The 13,328-nt window shown below is 38.0% G+C and overlaps 1 protein-coding gene and 1 long non-coding RNA gene across 3 annotated transcripts in view; one reads left to right on the forward strand and one right to left on the reverse strand.

Annotated features, from left to right (window-relative positions):
* The window catches only part of LOC112636160, a 198,251-nt gene extending 193,681 nt beyond the window's left edge, over positions 1-4,570 (forward strand). The window contains exons 2-3 of the long non-coding RNA XR_003122138.1: positions 2,497-2,690; positions 4,496-4,570. This is a non-coding gene — a long non-coding RNA (uncharacterized LOC112636160). The remainder of the gene's footprint in view (positions 1-2,496; positions 2,691-4,495) is intronic.
* TMEFF2 (transmembrane protein with EGF like and two follistatin like domains 2) overlaps positions 1-13,328 on the reverse strand; it is a 244,576-nt gene that overhangs the window by 86,415 nt on the left and 144,833 nt on the right. The window lies entirely within an intron of this gene.

Consider the following 13,328-nt stretch of genomic DNA (forward strand, 5'->3'; position numbering starts at 1 on the left):
CCTGACTTTGAAATCAGAAGATCATTCAGATAATATACTTACTTATAAACATCCTCTCTAATGTCTGAATAAAGCAAGAGTAAAAGATTGATCAAACAGCAACAAATACTTTAACAGTTAAAAATAAAATTAATTGGTCTGTTGGAAAGACAAAGCACTTTTAGCCCCATTGCTTTTCTACCTGAAACCAGAGTGAAGTGACCTGAAGGCTCTCATAAGATATATAAGACTAGCCAGTACAGGAAAGATGATGCTTTTCTTGAAGTCATGTATTGTCTAAGTTGAAGTTACATGACTTAGAAGGTCAGACGTGTCATCTTTTCCCTTAACGCCTCAGAGATTCTCTTCACCAAGAAAATGACTACACGCTTATTTCATTTAAAACAGACTCAGCCTAGGGATGGTTTTCCTCCTTCTATAAAAAAGCAGGCTATTAATGAAGATAAGTACCCTCTTGGCTTTGCAACACGTTTTTAACATTTTACTCATGGACATGAGATGGGAAAACAAGATTAAAATGATTCTCTTATTGGGCATTCAATTAAAAAATGTCATGACTTTGCCATTAGTTTGTATAAATCCTAGAAATGAGTTTCAACGAGAGTGTGTTATTATGTTGGGAAAGAGACAGAAGTGTATAACCTTGGGCAGATCGTTTAACTTCTCTCTGCTTTACATTTACAAGCAGTAATACAAAGAGACAGGATTATATGATCTCCAAGGTCCCATCCAGCCCATTTAACACAGTATGATTATTTGAGAGGCAATTTAGTGAGGGAGTGAGAAGCCTGGGCTCTGGAGCCAGAATGCCTATGTTCAGATCTTGCCCCCTTCACTTATCAGCCATAGGATACAGTATAAGGAATGTACCTCCTAACAGTTTCTCCCCATTTCCTTACTAGCAAAATCAGGATAGGAACACTTACGGTCCTTTTGAGTAGCAAACAAAGTCTTCTTTGTGAACAATTGCTGTTTATTTTATATTATAAATAAACCTGTTCTTTTTTTCTCTAACAACAACAAAATAACTTTCCTAAGATTCAGGATGGTATGGTTTTTCTTGGTTTAAGCTCTTTATTTAATACCTATACTAGTATTCAAAGTATAAAAATAGATTAAAGCACTAATTTTGTTTTTACAAACCTAAACAATTGGTTTGATGGTGTTAGTACCCCCTCACCTCAAGCCCCTAGTAGAATAAGTGCTAACATTCAAGGCCTATTTAAATGGCTGCTTTGGAGTCAGATAAAGAATTTCTGTGATGAGCAAAGACACTATCATACAGGTAATCAATAACAACAGAACAAATATGTTCCTCCAAATCAGTATAAATAATAAATGTTTAAGATATAGGCAAAGATAAATACTTTTGAGATAAGCTTTTTAAATAAGCAATTCAAAGACAACTGAGACTAATGATAGTTATTATGTATATTCCTAGTAACTTCATACAATAGATGTTCAAATTCCCTTTATATGAATAAGAACCTGGCGACTCAGGAAGGTTAAGAAATTTGCATAAGGCCACACAGCAGTAAGTGGACACACCAAAATTTAAGCCAAGCAAACTGACTTTAGCATCTCAGCTCTTAATTAGACTGCTTTTAGCACAAAAAAAAACAGTTTGGATTTTTTTTTTTTTTTTTACACAAAACCTGTGCTCTCTCAAAATACCAAGCTGCCTCATTAGATAAATCTCTCCATACATCCATCTGTTCGGCCCTCCATCCATCAATCCATCCAAACATATTTTTCCCTATTAAATATGACCAGCAGGGCTGGAGCTCTTGGTTCATGGTCAATGAATAAAGATAGGCAGATTTTTACATTTAGATTTTGATATAGTGTGATCATCCCACACCTATGATTTGGCTACAACTCAGTCACAAATGGACCATCTACCCTGGTAATAGGGCCTTTTGTTAGTGAGAATTCCCTAGTTAGTTTTTACTAACTAAAGAGGTTTGCACCTCTTTCTCCTTTAAAAAAATCCTTTTTTTATAAACATGATTTTGAGTATCAAGAAAAAAATAAAATTTAATGAGTATGTTTTTCATTTTTCACAATAAATCTTAGAATTCCAGTTAAAATAACAATCTCAAGTACAGTGTTAAGTATATAATTCCTAAAATTTAAAGTTAGTTTATGACAAGTAGTCAAAGATTTAGCTGAAAAATATATTCATTCCCTTCCCTTCCACTCTCCCATCACTCCTCCATGGGGATAAAAAAAAATCACTGATATGTTGTACATTGTAGGAACAAAAATGGATTTACCTTTTTTGTCTTCTTTTCCTTTTACTAATCTCTACCTTGGTAGGTCTTATGTGGAAAATCAATTTCTGCTTTATTCTTGTAAGCTTGGTTTTATCTTTCTAAATATATTCTTCTTGTCAGAACCCAATCAAGCATTTTGCTCTCTCCTGTTTATAAATTGTTGTCCTACTTTATAATTTTGGTTATGATTGTCTCTGGTTCATTTTCTCCTTTGTCATAGGCACTGTGGCTCTGGAGACCTGGAAGCACCACTAACTGTTCTCTCGATTTTCTGATGCTCGGCCACATCAACCTAAGTCATGCTAGTTGTGAGGAGGAGTCAAGGACAGTGACACAGCCAGCCAGTCTGAGGGGTTTTCCATCATCCTGAAGGAGTTGCTCTATCCTGCTTTTCACTGGAGGGGGCATGGATGGGTAGGTAAACACACCTGCCGTGAAGTTTCCAGTTCTATCCTCCTGCAAGGCCTTCGGGGATAAGTGTCTTAGAAGATTGGTCAGTATCATTTGCCAACTTGATGTCTCTTCCCTTTTTAATGGTCCTTAGTTTCCCCACTGTTTCCTGTCACAGGAGTCAATTTCACTCCACATTTATCCTTTCTTACTGGGCACTGATGCTGACAGCATCAGTCAGGGTATAATGTTATGCTGCAGTAACAAACACCCTCAATATCTCAGTGGCTTAAAATGACAAAGATCTTTTTGTTTTGTTTTGTTTTATGCTCTATATCGCCCAGGGTCCCTGGATGACAAATCAGTCACCTACTTGAACACTGCTAGTGACTACTACCAGTCAAAAAGAGGAAAGTTTGCAGAGTTTTGTATTGACAATCAAACATTCAGCCACAGGTTACAGTCTAGAACCAGACACATCAGTGTCCTCCACTGAAAAGGAGCCAGGAAGTAGCATCCCACAACACAGTCCTATGTCCACTGCTTTGGAGGTAGGAAATTGGAAATATTCAGTGAGTAGCACTGTGAATAGAGCAGTAATTTCATTTTTTAATTAAACAAATGGAAAATGGCAGCTCCTCAGTTTTTTTCTTCTGTGGTTTACTTCTGATGTCTTATCTTAATTAATATATTGTGATATCTTTCTATTTCCCATTACTTAGTTTGTCTTTGTTCCCAATATTCCATTATTTTCAGTAAATATTTGCTGTCATTATACCCAGCAATCTAACTTTTTGCTACCTCAGTGTCTATTCTCATTCCTCAGTCCCAAATCCATTTTCTTTATTAGATTTCTCTGAACTCCTGCAGCTCTTTCTGTCTGCATCACACAACTTAACCTTTAATTACTTGCCTACTGGGCATTCTACTTGGTTCTGCCTTTTATCAGCCAAATCAGAACATAACTTTCTCTCACCACCTCCCTCCCCTACTCCAAATTGACTCTACCTCCTGATCCCCTATTTCCAAAGTGGTTCCATTATTCTTCTCAGTGCTCAGCCTTAAAATCTTCATTTCTCTTTGATTCTTTTTCTAATCTCTTGCTTCTCATAATTGTGCAGTTACCAAACTCTCCCCCATGAACTCGATGTCCTCATGTGGATCAAATGATACAGTGAAAGTGAAAGTACGTTGTAGACTCCAAATACCAGAGGATATTGCTCTCTATTCCTTCAACTATTTTCATTCCTTATTTATTTATTCATCATTCATTTATTCATGTACTTACTCAAGACCTAAGTGTTTTCTTGGAACTGTGCTTGTTACTGAGGAAGCCACAAATTAAATATAAGTCTGCTCTCCAAGAGGTTACATTCCAGTTAAGGAGAACGCATATCCATACTTCCAGGTAACTAGCAAGGGAAATTGCTATGGGATATCTGGCCAGCTGGATATTCTGCTGGAAGAGCAGAATGCATTTCAAAGACTAGCCAATAAAACTCTCATGTGAGACATGTTTTTCTTTCTCTTTCTATTCAACTAAGGAATAGAACCTCGGTGATTTAAGGAAAGGCAGGCCCATGATATGGAAAGAGAAGGGGATGATGATGATATTCTGGAATGGTCTTGTAAGGCTTCAGGAGGAAGTGAGAGTGATGATTGAATCATATAACTCCTGAATAAATATTTGGAATAAATATAAATATTTGGAATAAAACATCTGGAGGATTTTCAGTATACTTAGAATAAAATTGAGCCTCCTCATGAAGGCCTACTAGCACCTTCACGATCAAACCCCTTTTCAATTTTGACCTTCTTTCTTATTTTAGGGGCTCTTGACACACTGACCTCTGTCAGTTCCATCAGCACACCAAGCTTATCCTCAGTCTTGTGCCTTTGGACCAGAGGTTTTCTTTGCTTAGAATACTGTTTCAACAGATCTTTGCATAGCTGGCTCTTGCCATTTGACTAAAATGGCAATCCTCAGAGAGGTACTCCTTAAATATCTTAAGTAGCATCCCTTTCTCCCAGGATCCTGTTTTTCAGAATTCTGTTTTATTTTTAAAACACTTGTTATTTGAAAGGATGTTGTCTGCTTGCTTGCTTGTTCATGTCTTTATTGTCTATTCCATTTCTCCCCTTCTCAGGATGTAAGCTGTTTAAAGGCAAGGACCTTATCTGTGTTATATGCTGTATTCCCGGGGCTCAGACAGAGCATGACCTATCATGTGTACTAAGTAAATATCTCCTCATACTGTAAAGCTTTCCTGACTCTAATCTCTCTTTTGGGGACCATTACCGAACCTCATTACTGGGTCCTTTCTCTTTAATGCCACTTTTACTATGTAGCAAATGTTCTGGCCAGTGGCACGTTGCTGGAAGTGCAGAATGCACTTCTAAGACTAGCACCCCCGCAAAAAAAAAAAAAAATCAAATAAACAAACAAATAAAAAACCCTCTCACTTAAGATTTTTTTCCTTCTATTAAATTAATGACTAGAACCTCAATGATTTAAGGAAAGGCAGGTCCATGATATGGAAAGACCCTTGGCCCCTGCAGGACCTTGTGTTAGGCTGCCTGATTGGCACCATCTTCTCTGACCTATGATGAGAGTAACGTGTGTGGGGGGGTGGGGGGCGGGAGAGGGAGAGAGACAAAGAGAGAAGGAGAGAATTTGGCACTTATCTGTTATAGCATTTAATATTGCTTACCCTATTATACGTGACAACAAAATCTTCCATCATTTGGCTATATGTACTTTTCTAACTCTTCAAGTGCTACACACATTCTCAACCATAAACTGTTCTTTCTTTTGAAATGACAGTTTTCTGTCTTAATTCTACCTTGAATTCTATCCTATAGCATTATGCAGTAAAAAGGACATGGACTTTGGAATTAGAAAAGTTTGAGATTGAACTCAAGATCCACCTCAACCTAACAACATATATTCAGCATGTTACCCATCTCTCTGAACCTTGCTTTCCTTTGTTCAGATGGAGGAAAATCACGACTAACTTACCACTCCGTTGTGAAAGATTAAATAAGATGGTGCATATGACTTCATGTATGTTCATTAATACATTTCTTTCTGTTTCTTCAACAAAACTCTTTCCCTTCTTTACACGTGTAAAAGTCCTTTGAGTCTTACAAGTTCTTCACTATGTTGCAGGTTTTCTGGAGCACAATTGATAAGAATGTTGACGGAACAGGTAAGAGCATGACCTCTGGGTTCAAATTTTGGCTTTGACCTTTAAGAGCTAAGTAAACTTAGACAAGTTACTTAACACCATTGTACCTCAAGTTCATCCCTTTTAAAACTGGAATACTAATAGTACCTAACTTGTACTGCTCTTTTGAAGGTTCAGTGTTAAGGAATGCAAAGTCCTTAGAAGAGTGCAGTGCACAAAGTAAGCACTGCAACAATAATACTTAGTGGTTATTTTAAAATTATTTTTTAAACCTTTCAAACCTAACCATCCCAACTCCTACTGACACTGCTCTTTTCTTTCCTTTTTTTAAATTAATTTTTTTTGAGGTGGGGTCTCACTCAGTTCTTGGCTCATTGCAGCCTCTGCCTTCTCCAGCTCAAGTGATCCTCCCACCTCAGCTTCCAGAGTAGCTGGGACTACAAGTGCACACCACCATGCCTGGCTAGGTTTTTTTTTCTATTTTTTTGTAGATACAGGGTTTCACCATGTAGCTCAGGCTGGTCTAGAACTCCTGGACTGAGCAATCTACCTGCCTCGGCCTCCCAAAATACTGGGATTACAGATGTGAGACACCCTGCCCAGCCTCCTCTTCCTATACTTAAGAAACTTGTTGTATGCATTGCATTGTTGTATTTTCTTTTAAAAAGAAAGTCTTCCTGACAAGTAACTTTGCAAGCTACGGTTTTTAATATCCACACTGTTCTATACCAACCCTTCTAGCCAATGCTATAGGCAGCAAAAACAGAATTTAACTAAATTACATTTTAAAAAATGCAAGCCTATGGCCCTTATGCACTCTACCTTATTGCCATGTGGTTTTTGGTCCTTAATGCAAAGGTATTTCCCCCCATCTAACTTAACATTATAGTAGAAGACTTTAATTTGAAATGGTGTCTTGGTTTAAGGCAAACAAAAATTGAGGAAAAGAGATGCAATAGGTGAATAACTGGGTTAAAGTTTTCAGCAGCCTGATTATACTAATGAAGGACTACAAGTCCTATTGTGAGGACTTTCAGGAAAAAAAGGCAAATATAACTAGAAAATTATTGGTTATTTATCAATTGTATGAATAAAAAAAGACAGAACAGAATTGGTAGTAGGAAGTCTTATAAGTAAATTTATCTCCAAGTCAGGCTGGATGTTCTAAACACATAATTATAATTGCTAGGTCCAAAATTGTGATATGTTGTTATAGCTTTGTACATTTTTCTCTTTGCTTCTCATTTGTGTTTTAAATCAATTAATTATAATTAAAGCAAGGATATTTATCATAAAACTTTGATCAGACCAATGTTTTCCAATCTATGCAACTTATATAACAGCAATTGCTTTTATTCTTGGGAGTAAAATAAAATATTTACAGAAAAATAAACTATGTAGGGAAATGGTCCTTCATTGCCACAAATGAAGTCATCTAATTCCCCAGTTGTTCATAAAGTAGTTTTTGAATAAATCAGGGAACGGTTCAGGAAACACTATCCTAGGACCATCTCAGGACACCTGGCATTCATCCTTATTCTGCCATATGAACAAATGATTTATTGCTCAATAACTACTTAGTTTTGCTGTCTGTGAATGAGAATTATAATTTTAAAGATTCATATTACGTATTTTAGAGATGCTTCCTAATCTCTGGCTGAGATTATTGATAATTGAAAGGAGACAAAGGAATACAGTGGCCATGTATTCCTCATGTTTTACTCCTGTACTAGCTCATATAATCATAGCAATGATATGCCTGGATATCAGTATTCACATTTCAACAAAGAATCACCTACAATTTTACAACTTTATCAGTAACAAATTATATTAAGTTCCAATATAAATAATTTTATGTAATTTACAAGCTAGTAATCAAAGATAGTGTCATTTATTCAAAATCATATTAAATGCACACAGTATATATTTTTGTAGAATTCAGAACTGGTAAAAGTATTCCTTGATGAACTAGTTGTCATTTCTAATTACAACACAAGAGTTATTCCTTTTCTTTCTCACCTTGAATTCAGAGCACTCAGAGATAAGGCTTTTGATTAACAGAAGCAGCTTCTCTTAGTCTTGGTTTTTCTTTAAAGCTATTATTTCTATCCTACCTTTTACATTCTTCCTTCTCCTCGACATTGTCTTTTTATTTAACTCTTGAATTTTCTCTCTTACTTAAGTAGCTTCATTATATGTTTACCTTTTGCCATAGCTGCTTCAAATCCTTTGAAGAACTTCCTATTTTCTGTGCTTTCTAAAGAGGTGACTAGCTAATATGAAAAACTTGTTTCTGTGAATGTATAAGGATTAAAATATAAAGCGGGAAATGTTGCCTTCTGGACACAATAGATTATCTTCTCAAATTTAAAAGTGACTCTGGAAATTTTAGGTCAAAGAGAGAGAAAAAAATGCCACTAGGGCCACTGGGGACGCTTTGGGGGCAGTTCTTTAGAGCTCACAGTAGTTCTTCTGCTATGATGGATGATGTTAGAGCCCAAAGGAACCATAGAAACCTTATAGAGCAACACCCTCATTTCCTGAATTTTACCTATGAGAAAATGAAGTCCAGTTGTAACATAGGATAGATACATAGATCACTGGACTAGAATGAGACTAGACAAATAAATCTTTGCATGCAGGGTCAATTGATTTCAATAATGGTATCCAAAAAATTTGATGATAAAAGACTAGCCTTTTCAACAAATGGTGTAGAAACAAGTGGATATCTACATGTAACAAATGAATTTGGACCCCTTCCTCACTCCATCTGCAAAAAATACCACAAAATGGATCACAGACCTAAATATAGAGCTAAAACCATAAATCCTTTAGAAGAAAATATTGGAATAAATATTTGCTACCTTGGGTTAAGTAAAACCTTCTTAGATATGACAACAAACATAAGCAACAACAAAATAGATAAGTTGGAGTTCATCAAAATTAAAAACTTTGTGTTTCAAAGGATACCATCAAGAGAGTGAAAGGCAATTCCACAAAAAAGAGAAACTAGTTGCAAACCATATATCTGCCAGGGAACTTATATTTAGAATATATATATATATATATATATATAAAATTTTAAAACTCTTACAGTTCAATAACAAATAGACAAATAGCTCAATTTAAAAATAGACAAATGATCTGAATAGATACTTCTTCTAAAAAGATAAACAAATGTTCAATATACAAATAAAAAGAGACCAACACCATTAGCCACCTGTGAAATGTGAATCAAAGCCACAATCAGATATCACTTCATACCCACTGGGGTAGTAATAATCAAAAAGACAGATAATTACAAGCATTGGCAAGGATGTAAAGAAATGTAGACACTCATACGCTGCTGGTGGAATATAAGTGTTGCAGGTACTTTGGAAGATAGTCTGGCCCTTCCTCAAAAAGTTAACCATAAAGTTACCATAGGACCTAGCAATTCCACAATACCCAAGAGACCTGAAAACATACATTCCCACACAATCTCCTACACAAATGTTCAAAACAGCATTATTCATAATAACCAAAAAGTAGCAACAACTCAAATATTCCTCAACTGATGAACAAATAACCCAAATATGATATATTCATACAGTGGAATACTTTTCATGCTAGGGAAGCCGTAGGAGAAGGAGAGAGATGGGGGATCAGCAGGTCAGTAAAACATATAACATGTTATCAGTTAAGTTTACTGTTTAATATAGGTTTGGTTTGGGTGCCCCAAAACAATTACAGTAGTAACATTAAAGATCACTGATTGGCCGGGTGCGGTGGCTCACACCTGTAATCCCAGCCCTTTGGGAGGCCAGGGAAGGTGGAGCACCTGAGGTCAGGAGCTCAAGACAAGCCTGACCAACATGGTGAAACCCTGTCTCTACTAAAAACACAAAAATTAACTGGGCGTGGTGGCAGGCACCCATAATCCCAGCTACTTGGGAGGTTGAGGCAGGAGAATCACTTAAACTCAGGAGGTGGAGGTTTCAGTGAGCCAAGATCATGCCATTGCACTCCAGCCTGGGCAACAGAGTGAGATTCTGTCTCAAAATAAATAAATAAATAAAAAAAAATCACAGATCACAGATCATAATAACAGAAATGTTTGAAAAAGTTTGAAATATTGTGAGAATTACTAAAATGTGACACAGAGACATGAAGAGAGTACATGCTGTTCGAAAAAAGGTGCTGGTAGGCTTGCTTTATATGGTATTGTCACACACTTTTAATTTGTGAAAAATACAATATATTTGAAGTGCAGTAAAGCGAAGCACACTAGAATGAGGTATGCTTGTACTGAACGCCAGTCCCAGCAGGCACCTAAAAGTGAGATAGGAAGTGAAATCCATGAAGAGGTGTGCTACACTCCAAAAGAACTACCTAAGTTCCTAACTTACACAAAAATCCCAAAAACATGTGTAGGAATATGGACACTAGGGTGTGGGATAATGGTGAAAACAACATGAAATTATGAATCAGGCTGAATTTATTGATATGAGCTCACTCGGCAGATATTAAATACTGCATTTAATATTGCAGCTTGGGGAACTGGAAAGAGCTCCAGCAGTCTGGTTGCTTGGTTGACTGAAACATGGACCAAAAGGTGGTCCACAGTGAGCGAAATGCCAGGCAGGCCTCAGTTTAACACAGAGAAAGAGGTTCAAAGGCTTAGAGAGACTGGAATGCTAGAGTAGATTTGTCATTTAAGACCTACTCACACACACTGGAAGGGTCCAGAAGACATACCTTCTATCCATATTGTTAGAAACAGATTTGTGAGGAGAGCCACAACATCCTTGAGAGCTCTAGAACCACTCTTCTCTGCAGGCCAGAACTTAAATGGGAATAGCAGTAACTGAATTGGGAAATCTAAATGCAACTGGAGTAATTGGGTCTCAGGGCAGCAGGGGCCAAGTGGCAGCACTCCACTGCCAAAAGCAAGGTCAAAAGCAGCAATCAGAATCGCCAGATTCATGGAGACCTATGGTATTGGCTAGAGTTCCTTGCTAGTGTTTTAGGATCACGGTGTTCCTAAAAGTGAAAAATAGATGGAAAGCCTACTAAATCTTACTTGATTTGATAAGCAGAAAAGTTCTTAGTTAAACAAAAGTCTAGCCTACATCATAAAAAAAGAGAGTTATGGTCCGTTAATCAAGTCTCAGACTAGAGTCAGTTTATGGATACAGAACCCTTTGCATAAAGGGGAGGTCAGGTCCCCTTGAGAAAGGGCCCTGGTACGGTGCCAAAAATGTATACTGTTAATCTTTCTCCTAGCCTTCCTCAAAAGGACCTTCAGCTGTTTGCCAGAATAACTGTGCATTGGGAATGAGACCTTTCACAGACAAATGGACACTGGCTCTGTACTGACACTAATTACAAAAGACCCAAAACATCACTGTGGTCCACAGTCAGAGTACAGGATTATGGAGGTCAGGTGATCAGTGAAGTTTTAGCTCAGTTCCATCTCACAGTGGATCCAGTGGGTCGCTGAACCCACACTGTGTTTCTTTCCTCAGATCTGGAATGTATAATTGGAGTAGACATTCTCAGCAGCTGGCAGAAACCCCACACTGGTTCCATGACATGTGGAATGAAGGCTAGGGTGGTAGGAAAAGATAAGTGGAAGCTGCTAAAACTGCCTTTACCTTGAAAAATATTAAACACAAAAAAACACTACTTTCCGGGAAAGACTGCACCATCAAGGACTTGAAAGACTCAGGGATGGGGTGATACTTACGTTCTCACTCAACTTGCCTGTGTGGGAGTCAGACGAATCTTGGAGAATGACAGTTGATTATTATAAGCTTAACCAGGTGATGACTCCAACTGCAGCTGCTGTACTGGATGTGGTTTCATTGCTTGAGCAAATTCATACATCCCCTGGTACCTGGTATGCAGCTATTGATCTAGCAAATGCCTTTTTCTCCATACCTCTCAAGAAGAACAACCAGAATCAGTTTGCTTTTAGCTAGCAAGGTCGGCACTATAGCTTCACTGTGCTGCATCAGGGGCATGTTAATTCTCTACCACTATGTCATAATTTAGTTTGCAGGAATCTTTATCACCTTTCCCTTACAAAAGATATCACACTGGTCTATTACACTGGTGACATTATGCTGATGGGACGTAGTGAGCAAGAAGCAGCAACTACTCTATAGTTATTGGTAAGACATTTGCATGTCAGAGAGTGAATTTTCAAGAAAATTCAGTGAAATTTCTAGGGGTCAGTATGTGGAGCATGTGAGATATCCCTTCTAAAGTAAAGGATAAGTTGATGCATTTGCCTCGTCTTCAACCATAAACAAGGAGCAATGCCTAGTGGGCCTCTTTGGATTTTGGAGGCAACATATTCCTTATCTGAGGCTGTTACTCTGGTCCATTTACTGAGTAAACTAAAAGCTGCTAGTTTTCAGTGGGGCCCAGAACAAGAAGAGACTCTGCAACAGGTCTAGGCTGCTGTGCAAGCTGCTCTGTCACTAGGGCCTTATGATTTAGTACATCCAATGGTGCCTGAAGTGTCAGTGGTAGACAGGGATGCTGTCTGGAGCCTTTGATGGGTCCCTATTGGTGAATCACAGTGTGGATCCTTAGGATTTTTGAACAAAGCCCTGATATTTTCTGTGGATAACTACTCTCCTTTTGAGAAACAGTTCTTAGTTTGCTACTGGGCCTTAGCAGAGACTTAGTACTTAACTATGCACTACCAAGTTACTATTCGACCTGAGCTTCCCACCATGAACTGAGTGTTGTCTTACTTGCAAAGCCATGAAGTTGGGCACGCACAGCAGCACTCCATCATCAAATGGAAGTGCTTTGCATGAGATTAGGTCAAATCAGGCCCTTGGCACAAGTAAGTTACATGAAAAGAGGGGCCTAAATGTCACGGCACCCACTCCTATTACAGGACCTTCTCTTTCCCGCCTGCTTCTGTGGCCTCATGTGGGAGCTCCTTGTGATCAGTTGATAGAGGAAACAAGAGGCCTGATTTACAGAAGATTCTGCATGATATTGCAGCTACCACCTGAGAGTGGGCAGCTGCAGCACTACAGACCTTCTCTGAAACATTCCTCAAGGACAATGGCGAAGAAAAATCCTTCCAGTGGGCAGAACTTCAAGCAGTGCGCCTGATTGTTCACTTTGCTTAGGAGAAAAGGCAGGACATGTGACTGTACACTGATTCATGGACTGTGGCCAATGGTTAGGTAGATGGTCAAGGACTTGATTGGAATATTGGTGAGAAGAAAATTTGAGGAAGAAGTGTGTGGATAGACCTCTCTCAATGGGCAAAAAACCATGAAGATACTTGTCCCATGTAGATATTCACAAAAGGGAAACCTCAGCAAAGGAAGACTGTAATAATAAACTGGATAGAATGACCCATTCTGTAGCTATCACTCAGCTTCTTTCTCCAGCCAACCCTGTTCATTGCCCAATGGGCTCATGAACAAAGTGGCCATTGTGGCAATAAATGGGGGTTATGCAT

The sequence above is a fragment of the Theropithecus gelada genome, chromosome 12, assembly GCF_003255815.1.
Source record: "Theropithecus gelada isolate Dixy chromosome 12, Tgel_1.0, whole genome shotgun sequence".
Classification (NCBI taxonomy): domain Eukaryota; kingdom Metazoa; phylum Chordata; class Mammalia; order Primates; family Cercopithecidae; genus Theropithecus; species Theropithecus gelada.